The sequence below is a fragment of the Hesperophylax consimilis genome, chromosome 7, assembly GCF_061612785.1.
Source record: "Hesperophylax consimilis isolate HC1 chromosome 7, BYU_Hcon_1.0, whole genome shotgun sequence".
In the NCBI taxonomy this organism is placed as follows: Eukaryota; Metazoa; Arthropoda; class Insecta; order Trichoptera; family Limnephilidae; genus Hesperophylax; species Hesperophylax consimilis.
In genome coordinates, this window is record NC_142842.1 from 21689258 (window position 1) to 21711335 (window position 22078).

Below are 22078 nucleotides of genomic sequence, written 5' to 3' on the forward strand. Positions count from 1 at the left end.
AAATTTTATTTTCAATATCCTTAGTTTCACTGAATTCAAGGTTCTTTTAGGTTACTTTCAAATTTTAGGATATAGGTAATAAGTGGTCATTTTTTTATTCTATTTCATATTACCTACATACTATGTCAAATGAAAAGGTGTTTGTTTCGTTCTTTCTCTTTCTACGAAAATTTGATCGATTTTTTGGTGACGTTTCTGGTGTGCCCAAAATAAAATTATATTTTTTTTTGCTTTGGGTTTGATCAAACTTTTTAAAATATCGAAATTCTTTTTCGGACCGAAAATTCATTACACTGGCATATCTGGGGGCTGGAGTCAGAAAGACCTAAATATTTATTCGTCACTTTTTTATCAAATCGGTATGGATCACTTTTGCAGGCAATTTCTGTTCAGTGGTTCAAACATACTGAAAACTGGCAGCTGGATGACGTTACAAATCCGTAGACTAGACAAACTTACGTTACATGATGATGAATATTGTGTGTGCGTTTTTAAATCAATGATACATGGAATTAAATGTAGAGGTGTTTCAAAATCTGATTTTATTATCTATTAAAAATTTCTTAATTTTGGCAATCAACAAGAGTTGAAGCTTAAAACACCTCATGCAGAATCGAGGAATCAAATAATCGATACCAATTTTTTTAATGAGGATATGTTCTAGCCTATTTCAAATCAATGCTTAAGATATATATTTATTTATAATATAATATTTATAGATGCGATCAGATCGACTGCATATCTACATAATTCAAATAGTTCACGAATGAGGAGTTAATGGTCGTAAAAAGTAAATATCATACTTGTTCATCTTCTCAACACTTAGGTTTAATCTTAAATCATAAAATATTATTTATGTGTTTAACAGAAATCGAATAATCTGCAAACACCATTACTTCTATCAAAATCACGCAATCAATGATCCTAACGATTCTACGATATTTATTAGTTGTTTAATATTAAGCTATTATAAATAAATCTATCATTAAATCCGATCTTAAGTGTGATAACCTTTTTAAGGCTTTGTTTATATATTTAAATATATCTTATAACTTCATTATTTAAGCACTGCAAAAAAAATTTCAACATTGTCCCAACAAAAAGATTCTAATATGCCCTTGGAAAATGCACGAAAAATTAGGAGAGCGATTTTATTTTAGAAAATGAATATTGTTTTGCATACTCGCCAACTTACTTTTTTGAAGCCTGTAGACACTGTAGACGTCGTGACTTCTCTTAAATTAGTTATTATTACCATACTTTATTATGTAGAGATTCAGGAAGGTATCATAATATCCATTTTTGTATCCATCCTTGTTCTTTACAGAGTTCTTAATTTTAACACCATAAAAATATTTTTGGGTAAACATTGTTTTAAGTTAGTCCTCGGAATTAAACTAAATCCACCTTTTGAAAGTGGTTAGCTTTTAATATATGTTCGTAACAAGTACATTCTTGGAGGATCCCATGCATTTTTATGCTCCAGAACCGGAGAGTTTTGCCTATCAGCATGCGCCAATCAAAATGAGCGACTCATTTAAAATTCTACATTGACCATCGACATTTTCAACACCACTAGACTTGTCAATCTTTTGACGCAAGTCACAAAATAGTAAAACTGCCCCCATGACATTTTTACACTAACATGTACCTTAAATTTTGCTATCTTTTCCCTTTTTATTTTTTTAATATTATTTTTTTTTTATTTATTTATTTTTTATTTAGTAAAAGATTATACATTTATATACATTATTTAAGAAATGTTTTGACTGCCCAACTAGGAGGATTCCCATTTTAGGACAGTCAAATTAGGATGAGTATTAACATTTTGATAAGTTGTTTGAAAAGTATAGTATTAAAATAATAATGAAATAATAGGTATATGTACTTTTGACTGGTGCCTAAGCCTACTAACATATTTTGTATACATATGAATAACAAAGAGAAGAAATAGAATAAAATAAAATATCCAATTAAACATAAGATTAACTGCTGCTTGGATAGCATTCTAATTTAAAAGTACTAGGTAGGTACATATATACACATAGTGATAAAGATTAGAACATAAAGGTATCTTTTACATGGTTTATTATTAACTTATTATTGTACAACCGTTTTATAGAGAACGTAAAGAAATATATAAATAATATCTAGTTGGTAATAACTTTTAGCAAAATACCAGTCTTAAATAGTTTATAAATTTAACCAACATTTTAATGTAGTCTTAATCGATTTATTCACACGGAGTTCAAAAGCTTCATTAAAAGTAACTGTTTTGTAACCAGCCATATTTTATCAAAACCTTTTTTATTCGTTTTGCTCTTTACCACAAATAGATAAATTTGCCTGAATCCATACTAAATTCTCGTGAGTAGAAGTTTTTCAAAGACTTTGCTATTTTCTGTAATATGTATCGATTCTAAAATACAGGTTGTTTCTTAACGTATCGACTGACTTGTGGTATTTTGTGTGATATAAATCCACTCTCCGGTACATTAATTTGCTGAACCAATCCAATTCGCGTTTTTTTAAACAGAGCTTTCTTTCAATTTATTATGTCTAAAACTAAACTAGTTGATGGCGTAGAAATCAGTGGCGGCTCGGAGTTTGCAAAATTCAATATTATCGATGTTGCTTAGTCCAAAACAATATTTTTTTTTTTCAAAAACTAGTTTATTTTTGTCTTTCCTTTTCGTAAAATATATTTTCATAGAATTTTTTACATGGTTTTCGACTACCACACTAGACACATGTCCGTATTATGTTTTGTCCGTATTATTGTTTGAAGATTTTCAAGACATTTCGGTTTGGCATTGAATCAAACTGCTGCACCGATTTCCTGAAAATAATATACACATAATTACGAATTTTTTAAAATTAAAATTAAATTTTTTCGGCTTCAACACCGTTTTTACCATTATTGCCATTCTTTAATATTAGCACTCTAGTACACCCAAAAGTCACGAGTCGCCACTGGTAGAAATGAGAACCCATAAATAACATGTTCACATGTCAATGATCATACCTAATCTAATGCTTTATTAACAGTATGTGTATATTTTGTAGAAATCCAAGAGATTATATTACATAATATAAACACGTGAATTATTTTTAAGCCCATAACTAATTTAAACACATAATTTTGCATGTTATTAAGTGGTGTTAAACTAAGTAAATTTATTTTATTTTATAATAAAATATCGCCAGGTTGATGTTCTCTTTATTTTACTTCGTGAATTCTTCCGTTCTGATGAGCATATTTATATATATATAGATGACTAGCAGTTAAAAACCCGCTCCGCGGGTTTTTTGCTGCTAGGCCCTGCGGGCGGCACTTGGTTGGGCTGCGCCCAGTTTAAGTGATACTAACAACAGTTACATTTAATAGATAGATATTACGTCATTCACAGAGAGAGGGTGAGTATATATTGTTAAAACACGGAACAGGAAGGAGTTAATGAATAATAACATGCTCAATTTAGGCATAATAAGAATGACAGTTGTTTGAATAAATGAAATTTTACGTATTTGTGATGGATTATTTCAAATGAAACCGTATTATTGACTACATTTCTACAACTGATATTAACTGTTATGGTACCTAATATAATTTGCTCATAGGAGACTTGCAGTGCTTAAATATGTGATACAACCGTCAATGTCTATAAGTTGAATCAATATCGTATAGTTTGTCACAACAATTAAAGATAGTTATAACAAAGTTGACTGAAATAATAGATTATTACATATTGATTAATTGTACCCGTGTTTATGGATAAAAGGAGGGTAATTGTGCGATGTTATTAGCAGTCGGTTTAATTAAAAGGTGTGAATTTTACTCCAACTGGTGGTAATTCTTTACCTAAAACTGTTACTGTATCTAATAAAGTTTAAAGTTAGATTATATAAAAACCTTCATCAGGAGAGTGAAAATCTATATATAAAGGTAGATTATTACAATATAGCGCCCCTGAGGTGATATCTCACATAAGCGGCGCTATGCAAATTGTCCAATTAATAAATAAATATAATATTTACATTTTATTATGTACCTATGCATTGATATACAATGGAAATAGATAAAATAATGTTATCCGATTAAACTTTATTTTATTAAAAAACAAATAACTTTTTTAACTTCACTTTATTATATACAACCAATACATGTTTCATGAACGAAGTATACACCGAAGTCAAAAATTAAATATAGATTACAATTGGAAAAAAGAAGTGGAAGGAGGGGGGAGGGGTAAGAGTAGGCTGGTTTTATAAGAATTAGGAATTACAATATGAAAGACCAGTTAAGTGGGAAAATATTTAAAAGAGAGTTTAGATAAAAAAATTCTTGTTAATTACATCTACTTTTATAAACATGTTCTCTTATTTCTAAAATTTCGAAATTATTTATTTGTGACGCTTTATATCCTGTGTGAAGTATTTTAAGACCTGAAAAAAAATTGCATATAACCATAAAACAATATACCTATTCATAAGACAAATAACATTTCATAACGGTTATTCTAATAAATTGATAGTTGAAATACTAAATAAAATAATTAAACATATTATCTTCAAACGGTATTTTTACCCTATTTCTTAAGATATAAATAAACAATGGCGTAGAATTCTGTTTGTGGATAACGACACTTCTAAAATTATATATATAAACATTCCTGGTACTATTCAACCGGCGTTTTACACTAATAACAGAATGAAGAAATATATTCTTAATAATAAAGATGGCGAAAATCAAACAAAAAAATCAGGAGTTTATAAACTCAATTGGGATGATTGTAATTTATTTTACAAAGGTAGAACCAATAGAAACTTTGAAGTCAGAATTAAAAAAAATCTCAGCGTTCTAAATGGAAATAGTGAATCTGAGTTTGCAAATCATCTTTTGAATCACACTTTCGATAAAAATTCAGGTCTTAAAATACTTCACTCAGGATTAAAGCATCGCAAATAAATAATTTTGAAATTTTAGAAATTAGAAAACATGTCAATATAAAATCAGATATAATTAATAAGCAAAAAAAATTATAAATAATAATGAAAAATGCCATTTCAAAGTTGAAATAAACTTCCATAAGAAATCTTATTATTAAACGCTTGATGTTCAAGTAATTTTACATATTTAAATATACGCGCCAGTCATTTGATTCGTTCTTACACCGCCAGAGGTGCGCTCTGTCGGCCACCTATTGCCGCGGTGCGTATCGGGTATCGGCCATATTGAATTAACGCGTGCTTTTTTTGTCAAACGTAATCACGTAATTGTGGATAATTTTCACTGTAATGTAATTAATCCAATGGATTATGAACTTTCTAAGACATATTTTCTTCGATATTATTATTATATGCGATTCTATTTCAGTATGAAATCATGTCTTAATTTTTAATGTCTTATTTAAACACAATTTAAATTTGACCAATCACAGGGCCTACATCGTCCAGACGCAAGCGTATTAATACTATCAGATTAGCTTAGACATGGGGGCTCCATCAAAACCATTCAAATTAGCCTTTCAGTAGCTGGGTGTACTGTACAAGGTCTGCCGATACTTTAATATTGTATACCTGCTGACCGTGTACAAATCGCAAGTGCGACCCACTGTTGAATTCAGCAGCCACCTCTAATTTGGAATACTTCAAAGAAAGCCTAGACTCTGTGCAGAAACGGGTGGTCCGTTTGTTAGATTCCCCTATTTTAACAAATGGATTCCAATCTCTAGAGCACTGGTATCAGGTGGGAATGTAGTCCTTGTTCTATTAGTATTTCAATGGAAGATGCTCCGATGAACTAGCGTCATTAATCCCTTTGGCACCGGTGCGTAGTCGAGAAAAACGCCATATTTTATATATTTTCCTTACCAGAACTGGAAAATAATATATTTTCATTTTTGCCATGATCTCTCTGGTGTCGTCAAATTCATTTAACAATTTCTCACAGATTACCTTGGCTATTTAAAGGTCTTTGAAGTTGAAAAGATCGCAAAATTTTCTTTTTTGTTTATCTTATCCACTTTGTTGTGGATAAAAATTAAACAGCCGTTCCATTGAGTTACGATAATTGTGTGTGATTACTAACACAAACAGGCAGGAAACACGCCACATATGTGTCCATCATTTGAACATATGTAGTTAACATGATTCTCGTCTCTTGAAAACCGTGTCGTTCTTACGACCCATACTTGAGTTTAACAGCTCTGACATAGAACGATTTGCCGGCTTCTGTGTTTCCTCCCTCCTAAAACATGAAAATCTTCTAAACCCACGTTTACTCCTTCCTCTCCTCACTTCAAAAATACCATCCACACATCATTCCCAAATATGGCATAGACCCTGAAGGAAAATATTTTTTTCAGGACCTCCTGCGTAGAGCTAATATATGTTCAGTGGCTTTAATTATTCTATATTTTATTATTCTCAGTTTGACACAGTTTTAAAGGCAAAACTGCAGTCCTTTAAGTTTAATATTTTAATACCCACCACATATTTAATTCCTAAGAATAGGCATAAGAATTTGGGGAATACCTTAGAAATGATAGAAGAAATCGTGGACGTCCGAGGAAAACATGGCACGATTAAGTCAATCAGATACTTGAGTCGGGCCATGCCAAGAGTCAGAATAATAGAAGAGTATGTATGAGACGATGGGTTCCATGCTAACTCAACACAGTGACTATTCAACAGACTTCTAAAAAGTGATATAAAGTCATTAAAAACAATGAAAAAAAATTTTTTTTAACCTAACCTAACCTAACCTACTTAACCCAGTTAATAAAGTTTTTGTTTCATCACTTTCCATGACTTCATATAACGTTTTAAAGATGTGATGTATTATCATTTTGATGATTTATCCGGTCATCGAGAAGATGTATGAATGTGAATGAGGCAAGGAGTGTGTGCCAAGACCGAATTGTTTGGTGGTACCCTGATTCTGCCCACCCCTTCGGCAAACGGCGTGATGGTTAGTTAGTTAGTTAGCTTAGAAGTGACCAAGCAAACCTAAAGGCAACTTTAACATAATGTACGTGAATCTGTAATTCAAAACACATTTGTTATTTTTTCCATTTATATTGCATTCTTAACACCTTCTTGAAACAACTTTACAAGATACATCATTCAATAAAGAGGACTGCTGCTGAAGAAAAACATGCTCCAATAGCAGTTCTCTTAACTTAATGACAAATAGTCGGCCAATAACCGAAGAAACTATAAAACTTATTGTAATATACAATTTTATGTAAAAAGTTTGACCACCATAATAGGGGAATTTATCCAGTTCGGTGGGTCCAATTATAATATTTAAGGTTTTATATCACGCCTAAATATTTAGTTATGTTAAAAAATGAAAGTGAAATAATTTGTTATTAAAACATGGCATTATTTCCATAACCTTGTTTGCTATTTTGGATAAAAGAATTTGGTTGGTTAAATGAATTTTTATCCTCAGTGCATATAATTTGACGATTTATACCGACCAATATGTGTTTAATACTTCCATAACATGAAACCCAAATTTACGCGTTATAAAATAAACTTTCACGCTAATCTGACAGCCGATTTATTAAATGTTAATATGTTATGTGTGAAGATTGCGCAAAAAAAAATTTATATTCTGAAGATGAGATATTCCACAATATGGTTTCCTTTTTGACATTTTTATAGTAAATTTAAGCCTGTTACATCAAAAAAATATTACTTTATTATTTATAACATCTCCAGGAAAAAAAACAGCAAGCTTGTTATTTTATCTCTGTCGACATCAAGGATAGAAAGAGTGAGATAGAAAATTAAACAATCATTCAATCGTGCAATGTAAATAATCTGTTTTACAACTCACTAGTGCAGACCCACTAAAAATCACCTTAAGGCGATGCACTATGTCGTGTTATATTTTAAATCGAGCCGTTATCAATAAAACCCCTTACGAGGATGGCGATAAGGTTTAAATTCCCGCTTAACACCATCCGCCTGTTTTGATTTATGCAAGAAAAAAACATGGCCAAAAAGTGCCTTTTATTTAATTTTGTGGATGTTCAGGAATAAATATTTATTTTTTTTCCGATCATTTTATAAATAACTTAATTTTCCATATTATACAGTAAAATTATAACCGAAAATAGGTTCATAAGAAGGAGATTTTGAACTTTAAAGCAGTTTTCAAGGCCTTATACATTATTTTTTTATGGGCGTATAAAAAGACTTATCTAAAAAATACTTGATAATTTAAAAGGCCAAGATGTATTCTACTCGCATTATTTAATAAAAGCATCTGAAACATTTCCAGGTCACCAAATTTTCAAACCAAAAACACATGATTTTGCCTTACTACGTAGTGCATCGCCTTAAATAAAAATAGTATATTTAAAAATATCAATGCCAGCATGAGACCACATGGAAATGTTTGGCGAGCGATATGATGAAAAAAACCAAGCCACGAGAATAAAGCACAAGTAAGTCAGCCTCATTATGGATCCCTCGTAATGTGATTCTTAACAACTACTGTCACTGAGCAATACATGATTATCATAATAACCAAATGGAAATTACCTAACATAGTTATATGCTCTTGATATTTTGTTGTTGTCGGCAGGTTAACTGCAGAAATAATAAATACAATTTACCCTTCGACATTTCCGTGCTCCTGGTGGTTTTTTTCCTTGTGACAAATTCACGTTTTGACGTTTATTTTACAAATTAACAGGTGCCAGATAGACTCAATATACACTAACTTCAGCAAGGCATTTGACAAGGTGTGTCACAAAATATTAATCAATAAATTAGCTAAACTTGGAATTTACGGTAATTTATTAAATTGGTTTACTAGTTATTTGATCAAGTCTTTGTGTGAGAATAAATGGCACGAATTTATGGCGACAAGTAGAGTGCCGCAAGGCTCTCATCTAGGGCCCATTTTGTTTATAATATTCATAAACGACATTGTTGATGTATTTACTGATATAAACGTTCTACTGTTTGCCGATGACATGAAACTTTATAAAGAGATTAACCACATTAATGATTGTATTACACTTCAAACTAACTTGAGATATCTTTTTGAGTGGTGCTCAATCAACAAATTAGCACTAAACATAAATAAAAGCTAGTTCATTCATTTTTCCAAAATAAGTAATCCTATTTTTTTCAATATTCATTAAATGATGAAAATTTAATTTTTGTTAATAAAATTATTGATCTAGGCATTATTTTCGACAGTAAACTCACCTTTGTATGTCATATTAATAATATTATCAACAAGGCCCTAAAGACTCTTGGCTTTATTTTGAGAGCTGCAAAAGATTTCAATAATTTAGGAACATTCATTATGTTATATAAAACCCTTGTCAGATGCCAACTTTAGTATAACTCTACGTTATGGTCTCCATTTTCAATATTCATTCAGATAACATTGAAAAGATTCAACGGAATTTTCTTAGGTTTATAAATTATAATGCATATTCCTATACAAAACATAAATTACAATTACCTCTTGGATAAAATGTCTCTATTGAAACTTTCAGAAAGAAGAATAAGCACAGATTTAATACTGTTACAAAGAATTCTACATTTTAAAATTGACTATCCCGAATTACTTCAATGTATCAATATCCATGTTCCCAAAAAATCATGCCGACATTTCTTACCTTTTTACTTCAATAACATCAGAACACTAGCTTACCAAAATTCTCCGATTCCGAGACTTCACAATGTCGGAAACAAATATTCTGATCTGGGTGATATATTTCATTTGAAAACTAATCAGTATAAATGTTTTATATTGTATCACTTTTATTTTTCTAGACACAAATAGACCTATGTACCCATATAACTTCTCTGCTTCTACTATTTTGTTTTGTTGAATCTTTTTGATTCAATTATATGCGTGAGGATTCATTTTTGCCATTATGTTTACATTCTTCTTCATTGTATTAATTTTTAAGTGTTAATTCTGATACAAAATGCTTGTATTTTTTTTAAAGAAAAGCCCACTAGGGCGTGTAATAAATAAAAACAAATAAATTAATAAATTACCAAAGATGTTCGAGATATTATAATTCCAATTTTGAAAAAGACTATTAAAATAATTTTCTGGAAAATATTAAATTAAAGGTAGGGTAGGGTAGGTTTATTGAAGAAAAAGATCATACTAACAAATTTGAATAAAATATGAAATAGAACAATACACAGAAAATAAGACATACTGGTAAGACAGGGATCCTAGGTTTGATTCCCAGTTGAGACTGTTATCTTTTTATTTTCTGTGTCTTATTCTATTTCGCGTTTTGTTAAGATTTGTTAGCATTTTCTTCTTCTTCAATGATATATTACATTGATGGGTATAACTTTCAAAAGTTAAAAAAAAGTTGTTCCAGTAAAATGAGAAACTCTGAAATTATTCGTCTGAATTTTTTCAAAGTTCCAGTTTTGAAATAATTCATAGAAAATCCAAGTTCTATCTAGAGTTCACTGGAAAGGAGTTACAGACAGACAACTGAAATTAGTATTTTTGATTCCTTACAAGAATTTAGTAAAAATATTGATGTGCCGAGACCCAACATGAAAAATTCACCAATCTATCATGCCAGGAAAGCATGAAGATAAGGCGATACAAAATGCATTTGCATGCAACGTCAAAATATAGCGATGCGATAAGTTAATCTTGATGCGCCCAACACGCTGTAAACTGTAAAGTATTCACGTATCGGAGCTGAGTTAACTTATGTTAATTAACCGCGGCAAGCCCAATTAGTTTGCTGCTTTAATCGTTGCATAATTTAATGCACGCCTCAATGCACACCTGTTAGGACTCATATCAAATTATACGCAAATAAGGGATGCAATTAGTTAACTCGATATAACTCTCGTCTTCTGCAAAATGACTTTGATAAGAATAATAATAATGATTTATTGTCTTCTTTTCTTAATAACATATAGAGATAATGATATCCTAACTGGGATCTCCCGTGCTGAGGATTTCATTTACATATTATAATTTAATTAAAAGAAATTAATTTAATTATAAGAAATTAATATTAATTTAATTATACGAAATTAATATTAATTTAATTATAAACATATATTATGTGGTATAATTTTTTTAATTTTTTTTAAATAATTTTAAAAAAGTAAGATAGTGTTTTTTAGTATAGTTCAGTTTAGTAGATTCGGTTTAAGTCTGTGTTTGATATCTATATTTTCCATTTCAGATCTCCCTATATTAAGTATCCAGCTTTTTATTTGAGATTTAAATGTTATAATGTTGAGGTTTTTGAGTGAGAGTGGTATTTTACTGTACCTAGAGTTTTAATAACTAGTACTAGTACAAGTACCTAGATAATTTTTTGACCATGAGATCTAGTGTTTCTAGTGTTTGTTGTTATTTCTTGGGTATTGTACTTATGAATTTTAGAATATAGTTGTTTAATTGACATGATGTTAAGATTGGTGAAGATTTCGTTAATAGATTTAATAACTTTAGATAAAGCGTAAAAACTTTTTAAATGCATCTATTTGAATATTGGTTTGAATTTTCTTTTTTTTTTTTCTTTTTTTTTATAGTGAATACCTCACAAGAGTCCCAACTGCTCCCGTCTGGAGCCAGTGAGACTATGGCATCCCCAATTGGGGGATGTTGTGAGGCTGAAGGTAAGTGGGGAAGGGAAAGAGGAAGGTGGGGAAGTACCTGGCTATTCAGATCTAGTCACTAAACACGGCTAAAGCCATTTGGAGCAACGTTTCAATTCTGAATGGTGGTCTTACACCAGGGCGATACTGGTAGTATCTTCCACTCTGGAACGTGCCGCAAATATACTATATATTATTTTAATTAATTAATTGTGAAAATAACACAAATTAATCAAATTAAAATTTATTTGCGCACGCCGGGTTCGAACCCGCGACCTTCGGAATGGCAGTCCAATGCGTTACCACTGGACTATGACGGCCGTCAAAATGGCCGGCCGTCTCAAATGAATGAAAGAATCGAATATTGGTTGTGAAAATTAATCCACTTCCAGATATCCGATCAAACTGAATCTTGGCACCCGTTGTTCATGGTGATGCATTATATTAATTTTTAGTGGTACCCACGCACATACACGCTTTTCTCTGAAATCGGATGACCTTATAATAATTCAAAGCAGTTGCTGTGAATTATAACAAATATAACGGTTATGTTCAATTAAAAGATGATAGAAAAAATATAAATTAAACCAGAAAAGCATGATTATAATGTAAATGAAAATCAATTTCTGTTAACGAATTATATTGTATATATAAAAAATATATACATATATTGAAGTATGAACTAATGGTCATAAACTCGAAGATAATTTCTGAGAGTTGAGTTACAAAATTTTAAGTTAGTCGAATAATTACCTTACTTAAGCAAAACAGATAAGAAATTATTTAAATAAGCTAGATGATAAATCAAAAATCATAAGAAAGGGAACTAAATAATATGATTATTTCTTCACAAATCGCCATGATTTGCTCTGGTTTCCTCGTGTCTATAAAGTGTTCCTTGCTTCTCTGCTGGGTCTGAACTGATCAGCGAGCCAAAAGCAGCTGTCATCGTAATTGCCTAAATCTTCGAATCGATATTAGTAACGGAAGTCGGGTCATTATTGTTTTACAATGTTCAAAATAAATATCAGTACCATCCAATTATGATTTGGCATAAGTGATTGATAAGTGAAGCGCAGTTCACTCATTTTAGTCAGTCCCTAGGGAGGAAGGTGTAATCTTCAATCAAAGAAAAAAAGCATATTTAAGAAATATCTATAAATAAAAATTGATCTAGGTATCAAAAGAAAGAAACTTAGTTGTTAACCCATTAATTTTTATTATTGTTATTTTTAAATGAATACGTAGTTAGTTACCTACGTATAAAACAATCATTAAATATATAAGTGAAAAATGGAAAAATTAAATTTCATATTATTGTATGAGGATTCAAAAAAACTCTTGAAAGGTGAGCTGTGCCGTGATAATACATACACGCCTTATGCTTTGTACATGGATCAACTCATCTACTTTCAGCTTGCGATATCATTTCCTGCATGAGCGATGGGGCTTTAACTAATCCAGTAAAAAAATAAGGTAATATTTACGTTGGCCCTAAAAGCAACTTTCTTTATCTACAGTTAATTCCAAATTGTGCTCTTGTGAAAAATGGATTATTTAAAAAACATATATATCAAAGATAGCATATATAATGTATAACATGTGCATATTTTCAACTAGTAGTACTTCTAGTGAGATATAGATACCAACGAGTATCTAACACAATTTTGCAGTCAGTGAAAAGTGTTATTCTTGGTTCTAGTCAAGAAATAGTGCGTATAGCTAATTGGTAGGCCAATCAACAATGTGGGTGATTCTGGGTTTGCGTCTCCGCTAGGCCATGGGAGCTGACGGCAGCGGTGCCTTTGACAATCGGCTAAATGTTCCTCCCAGTCTGCGCAACGCATTCCAGGGAGAAAACGCCATCTACAGCCGGAATACTTCATTACCTTCATTACAAACGGGCAAGCAGGAATAGAGCCTACGCTACCAATTAAGATCAATTCTATTGGTTTGCAAAGAACGATATTCGTGAAACAAAGATATTTTATTAATATGAAGCAGTCTAAAATGTTTGATAGATAATATTATTTTAGTCTAATATTTGTAGCACTGCAATTTTCGTAAATAATATATTTTTTGAAATATCCATGTTGGTACATGGTGACAAGAAAATTTTAGAAACAACAAATTTTGTGAATCTACGTCATATTTGTAGTTAATTTTTTAACATAACTTTTTTAATTAAATTGGATTTTTGAAATGAAACTTCTTTACGCGCGTCACGCATTTTCGAGGATCGGAGTAAAACCGACTCATGACCGTCACGAAAAACAGTGATCATTTGGTGGTGGGGGTACGGGACCCCCACCACCGCTCACCGTTCACTGTCGCTCTCTCACCGTAGTCGCTTACTGAGGTGAGGGAGCCACTGACGAACGTTCTCTCTCTCTCTCTTCTCTCTTTTCCTCTCTCTCTAGCCAACGACGCCACGCCAGGCATCAGCTGCTTTCTTCGTGTACTGCGCGGTGAGTGTAATACGAGTGAAATACGTAATTGATTGTGGTTTATTCGATTTGGAACAGAGTTTCAGTGTCAAAAATGAGTAGTGACGAGATAGAAGTGAGAAAAACATTCGTGGCACAAGAATAATGAAATGAAAAGAGAGAGAGAAGAATACTAAAAGTTCCACTTCCATCGTGCGTAGGCTTGCCACACACTGTATTTTTTTATATATAAATTTGAACAAATCGGTAACCAGTGGCTTAGGACGAGATGTTTCGGAGAGTTTGAACAATTCATTCAATTTCAACGTTCAATTTCAAGTTCTGTGAAAGATTTTTGCAAGTTCTGTTTTATTTCAGTTATGTCAATTAACTAGCCTATAATGATATAATAACAGAACTTGAATAGGACTTTCACAGAACCCGAAAATGAACGTTGAAATTTGATGAATTGTTCAAATTCTCAGAAACAACTCGTCTTTGTTTGATCAGCTGAAATGAAAGAGTATCGAAATTTGTTTTTTTACAGTGTTCCACACAGGAGTCCTTGAGGAAAATAGTTCCCATCGGGACCTTTGTCATTTCAAGGAAATAAAAGAAAAGTGGATAGGAATCTGGGGGTTAGTTGCTCCATGAGTGACGGACGTATGATTCCATCTTGCATCCTTACCACTGCGGTACAAGGCGATTAGGTTGAGAGAGTCCTGCTGAAGAGGTCAAATGGTCAAACCAGTCTCTCCCAATCCGGCCCCCATGCAGTAAGTCGGCAGACGCAAAACCTAGAAAAATCTCACCCATGAACCCGGGCACTCCTGCTAAGTCTCCTATCGCCTCGAACCACTTGGAGTGATCTATGACAGAGGTGTTAGTTAACCATACCCACCTCCCAAATTGAAAATACTCAGGTCTTTATTTATTGTAGATTCACCAGTTTCCCGGTTGTGCTTCGAGTTTCCGGACACCGTGTATACATTATATGTAGCTGAACTGAAATGTTGCTGATAATCCGCGAACAGCTGTTATTTTTTTCAAAAAATGCATTATTTCGTATAGTATTTTATTTTGTGGAAAGTACTCTTTCATGTTGAATATAACATTTTTAGAATAAATTGTTATCTTATTTGAAAAATAATCGATAATTATTGATGTAAATATACGTAGTAAAAAGGTACGTAATAGCAAAACCCATCTTAGGGCAAAATAAAAGCTTGTAACAATAACACAAACGTTAAAGAAACTTAACATTCACTGAAGTGAAATTAAAATTGTATTAGGACATTGATACTTTTTACTTGTGTAAAATATCACAAATAAAGTAAATAAAAAAAATATGCCTACATGCAAGAATATTTAAGTTCTCTTATTTTCAGTTTTTTGAAATTTGATAAAAACGATTAAAACGTTTTTTTCTGATAAAATGCAAATTCAAAAAGGCAGCTTATCGACAAAATCATCGCCATTTCCTTTCCCGAGCAAAACCTAATTAATACAATTCAAGTTTTTCCATAAGATGTTTTAACTGACTGATAAATGTCTACATGACTCAAAATTAAATATCTTAAAATGGTAAATTATTCCTCTTTACAGTTGTCGCTATCAAGTCCGATCCGAGTGACAAAAACCTTTCAAATCTACCCGTAAAATTGGAGCGAGCGCGCATCGAAAACGACGCACGTAAGTTTGTAAAATTTTCACAAAATTTGCTCGCAAACATTTCATACATCAGATAAATAAAAATAAAAAAGCGATACCTTGTCCGGACGACGTTCAGATATAGCCTTTTGGTACCGTATGATGAGCAGTAACATGACCTGAAGGATTCTTGTACACTGTATGCCCAAATGTGTCATTCATATCATACCGGTGCACCACCAAACCGAGTTATTCGTTCCTTTTTCACTCGTGAAAAAACGGAACGTGACGCGAATCGATACGTCCAATTGACAACTGCCTCTCCCTATATGACTTATGAGTCGCAGCGAGAAAAAAACACGTGTTGAGTCGTAAATTACGGACTTTTGATAAGAATGCTAATTTATTCACTGACTGACATAAAGGCATGTTTTCACCGGGGTGATTTGAATTCATTGCTAAATACTTCTGCTCTGAGCGCAATTAGGACATGGACTCAATCAACACGCCCACCGTGCGCCGCGTTGCTAATTAAGATATCTGGACGTTTGTGATATTAATTAATTGGACATTTAATGTTAATCAGCATACACGCCTGTAATTATCGCGATTATTCAAAGCGTGTAAACACTCTGGGGAATTTTTTTTAATATTTAACCAGTCGTGTGTTATACTGAACTTGATACCGATAACATTTTGAGATTTGAGCAAATGATGATGTTATCATTTAAAAGATATTTTAAATGTAAAAGGCTCCTATTAATATGTGAAGGATTTTTATATGATATACAAAGTAACATCGAATGCAATATTTTCGTAAAATAACGAATAAAACAGAATTAAGTTTTTTACTTGTATTAACTCAACATTGTCGTAAGTTAACTATTACTTACTGATAAATTTATTTAACAAAGTTTTTTTATTAATTTTGACGCACAGGTCTACTTTCCGCCTTCGATAATAAATTCGAAATTTCGCCTCCGCGACTGAAGAATTTATTTGCCTGCTTCGTTAATTTGGATATTTAATGTATTTATTTATAAAACCAGACCACATACTACAGTTAACATGAGAGAAAAAGTTTTACTGCTTTCGTTTATATCAAAAGTCAACATTCTAAAATGTTAAAAAGTATTAAATATGCAGAGATCTCTTACATTTAAGCAAATACAAAAAATATCAATAATATTATAGCAGGTGTTTGGAAGATGCTTTCTGTTAGCAGTTTTAAATAAGCAATGGAGTAAATTCGATACTCAATGTAAATAAAATGGAGTATATTTGATAATCAATGTAAATGTAATGGAGTAAATTTAATAATCAATATAAATACAATGGAACAAATTTGATAATCTGTGTAAATATAATGGATTAAATTTTATAATCATCATATTATTTTTAAAATGATTTATTCCATCACATATTCACTGGTCACTCGTAAGAACCTTCAATCGTTTACACCCCATTTTGCTTCAGTAATTATTTGGCAGGCGATCAATCAGCCCACTCAACGCGCGGTGTCATTGCTGACAAGCAGACCTCCACCGGCTTCTTCAAATCATTTCTGCCATTGAGATGGAGAATGCTGTTGACAGTTGCAATTACGGTTGGCATCCGCATCAGTCCCATACAAGAGAAAAATATCATCCCCAAGGCACTCATATCTGTCAAATGCGCTTTTTAAATGATCCAGAAGCCAGTTTTATACGTCAAATGTGCATTTCAAATGTCGGATTTTCCCTTCGCATTGACGGACCCGTGTCGGGTTCGCCCGTTAAGAGATTTCCCATCTTGATCAGAACGTCTATTACTCAGAAATAGCAAACTGGGTGCAAGTCAATTCGCTGTAATTATTGTTATTATACCGAACGAATCGCAGTGATATCGGTTGATTTTTATTAACATTGACAGACGTGCAAGCCGCCTGTCTATTCCTTGATTTCTATGGTCTGGCTCAGAAGGGCCATCAACTCTTGATTCAGGATTAGATCAGCAGAGAAAGATAGCAAATATGTACAATAAGCAGGGAATTTTAGCTATAAAAGAAAATTTCTATTTTTTGAAGCAGCAACAGCTCTGGCGTTAAATAATTTAAAAGATGTTTTGGTCTGGAAATGCAAAATCATATCCAAATCTTTTCATTACATCATTTCCATCCTGAGCTACATAGCTTTAAAACCAATGTATTTTCAAAAAAAATATTTTTTTTCTTTACTTTATTCGTATAATATATTTGTATATACAGTTTTTTTACATGCTTTTCGACTACCACACTAGACACATGTCCGTATTATGGTAGTCGAAATTTGTATGTAATTATATAAATGTGATACATGTTCATTTTTTAATATATTATTTTGTTAAATGCAATGTGTTTGTAAAATAGGTAATACTTTAACTGGTTTTCTAGTTAAGTAGATTTTACAAGAATAAACCAACCGTATTGCAAACTGTTGATTTTAATGAGATAAAATAAATATAAATATAAATATAAATTAAAATTAAATTGACTTAATTATGGCTAGAAATAATTATTAGAAAGCTAATTTAAAAAGTTCTGAAAAGTAAGTTGAAATCAGACGAAGCTGGGTACAAATGTAGTGCCTACCTAGAAATGTATCGTAAATAATTTCAAAATTTATCCCAAAATATTCTTTACATAAATTACCGTTCAAATAATAATTTTATATTAAATACGAAAAAATTCCATAATATTAAGAATCGCGTGTAAATACAATACTGTTGCAAATTGTATTTTTCTTATATTCTTAGATAAAATAATATGTTGTTATTTCGTATTACTTTGTTATAGTGACCATTAAATACACCTTTTTAGGAGAGACCGTTAAAAAATTAAACAGTTCTAACATTGTATGTAAGAAAAAGCCGATGTAGGTAAAAAAATACAAGAAAGTTATGGAAGATGCAACAAGAAAAAAAGCTTTTCACGTAGTGTCACAAACCACGAACAAATCCTGTTCACAAGTCAAAAACGTCATATATGGTTATTCCTCCAGTCTCTCATTATCCGGGCATTCTTTCTTTGTCAAGGCGGTCCCTTGGGCCGACGAAATTAAGTCATAAATATTCGGGTCACATCTTTTAAAACAGCCGTTTCGGTGCAATACTACCGGCTACCCGGTGCTCTGGTCCCAAATTGAATTCCGATTGATTTATGATCTTGACTGATGACTGCGCTCTGAACCGGCTGAATGAACCAACCGGATCCAAGAAGGAACAACGCGTAAAACAGTCAATCCCGAAGTCGACAAAAATTATTATTTTTTTGCAATATCGCCGATGTTTTTTGATGACGTTGAATGGTCTAATGTCTTATGGAAGTGCAACACTTGTGTCAACGTCAACGGATAATAAATTTAGGAAGATTAAAAATTTAACACAGGACGAAATGATAACTACTATGGGTAAGCGGCGTTAAAAGAGATTAAGAGAGAACTACCATCACTCCAATATTTAATCCGGTAACCTTAAAAAAGTTAACAATTGTCCACCAATTTCAAATAAAATATTAAAAAAATATTTGAATAATTAATTTTCAAAATTTGATTAATGAAGAATCTAATTAGTACACGGAGATAATTTACTGATATAAAATATTGTAAATTTATTAAAAATCTGGTCAAATTATTCGTTTTCCAGTTAAAAACACGACTGCAGGCCTTTTGAATGAATTGACAGTTCCCATCAAAGAATAAGTTAAAATCGAAAATTTTTTAAGGACAGCGGAACACGTGTTCATCCAAATATTTATATTAATTTATACTTATATTGTTACATTCCGTCATAATGCAGGATTTTCCAATAAGAGGTGTTATTTTGAATAGCACGCTATTTCGGTAGATGTTACTTTTGAAGTTGTTATTTTTTGACATTTGACAAGAAGAAACTACGCCATTAATAAAAATGGAACGATACACGCTTCAACAACGCATTGAAATTATTAAAATTCACTTGAGTGAATCAAATGCAAATCATCTTGAGTGATGAGGCCCATTTCCACCTCGGTGGCTTCGTCAACAAGCAAAATTGTGGCATCTGGGGCTCGGAAAGCCCAAGAGTTATTGTTGAAAATCTCTTTATTCTCAACGTGTGACTGTTTGGTGCGGTTTATGGTCCTACGGAGTAATTAGACCTTACTTTTTCTAAAATGAGGCAGGAGCAACAGTTACGGTGAATAGATTGCGCAATCAAGAGATGATTAATGATTTTTTTATGGCCGGAATAAGGAAGTTGAGTCCATTTTTTTTATTTTTTTTTATCAATGTTCGCATTCAAACTTAAATACTGGTATTTTTTTTTTTAAAGTTTGTTTTCATAATTAAATTAATTCTCAAAGTTTAAATTTTATTAAGCCCGCCAAAACGAGCGGAATCCGAGCGGTAAGAGGCGGGGTGTGGTGTGACGTCATTTGAACTGTGAAAACCACGTCGCATAAGCATTTTGTATCGAAAAATTTGTAATTCTTCAACAAGGAATTCCAGTAATTTTTTTACCAATGTTAACCGTCTATTAGAATTGATGTTATTAAAAAAATAGAAAATTGATTAAGATTTCATAGTTAAATTAATATTTTAAGTTAGAATATTTGCTTTTCTCGCCCGGTACGGTACTTGTACGGTATTGCCGTCGCTACTTGTTGACGTTCCCCGCGCGAATTCAGGACCACCGCGCAGAAAAGTAAAGACCAATAGTAAAATAACGGTTTACAGCCCAGTTCACTGTTTGACTTTTCTGGGCGGCCGGCGGCCTGAAGTGTATCACATGCTATGTGACATGTATAATAATAAAAACTTCTAAGTTATGCAATAAACAACATATTATTATAAAGCACTATACGAATATGTATCTTTAGAAATCCATTTCATATAATAATAACAACAAATACGTACATATATTTGACAAACCCAAATAAACCTTTGGCCTATACACCTCTCTCATCTAAACCGACCATCTCTCATGTAATAGAAAGAGATGCACCATAGGTGATCTGTTGTACGTACAATCACGACACATTTGACGTCAGAATTCTTTCGACCAATCGTGGAGCGTATACAGTCTATTGCTATTGAATGTTTTTTCAAGAACGTTTAACTAATTCTAAGAATAATAATATAGAAATATATTTATATATTTAGAATCGATATTTTTTGATCTACATGAACATATTTTTTATAAGTCAAAATATTTTTTACTCAACTTCCTTATTGGATTGATCTGGACAACGTTTACTTCCAACAAGACGGCGCTACGTTCCACACAAGCAACGAAACCATTGATCTTTTACGATTGAATATCAAAATAACACCACTTATTGGACAACTCTGTATTTATTAGAAAGGGATACTTGTTCTATATATATATTCTAAATGACTAAAATTTTAAAGGAAATTGGCATACTATCACTTTTTTAAAAGGATCATTTTTCTCGCTCTAGATACGAGTGTATTGTTGCTTTAGCTGTATTTATTTAACTCCCCTTTAATTCACTGATTTTTAATGTTAAATTTAAACTATACATAAAACTTTTTCGTAATTCCTGAAAACAATAAATCTACCGTGTAATCTGAAACTGTTCGCTAAAAATTTAACAAATTAATTTATCGTTTATCTTTTCCTTAAAAGATGGTGCTAGTGTTTTTATTATCTTGCTCGTATAAATCGCGTTCACTTAAAATACGTATAAATTTCACAATCTTACCAAATTGTATACATAATCAGGACCATAAAAGCTTTTGCGGCGCGTATCAGAAAGAAAATTAATCACATAAGAATTTTCAGTCCGAGTAGATACAAAAATAAACCAACATTGTATAATAATAATAATCTGATTCTGAAATATTGATTGTAATTTTAACTATCGAAGAATTATTAGCCGGTGCAATCAAATTCATGACGTTTACGCTATTGCAAAAAATCTAAAATAAAACTAGAATTATTTGATTTAATTTTGATATGAAAATAATGTTTTTTTTTGTTTGTCCCTTATAGACATAAAAACTACTTGACCAATTTCACTGAAATTTTTTTATTTATATTTTTATTAGTTTCAGGAGTATTTAGAGAGTAGTTTGAATGGTAGAAAAAGTCAGGGACGCCTGAAAAAGACTTAAGACGCTTTATCTCTGCACTGGAATGAGATACGGAGACGAATAACAGTCGACATGATATAGTTTTTTAATAGTAACAATGTGGTATATATTTCGTGAATGGTGAAAGTCTGGGACACCCGAGGAAGACATGGCACAATCAATTAAACAAAAACTTTTAAAAGTTATTTTTTTCAAGTACCCTAGAATTCACAACCTCAAAACTTTTCTTTAAGCAATTCATAACCCCGATCAACGCCG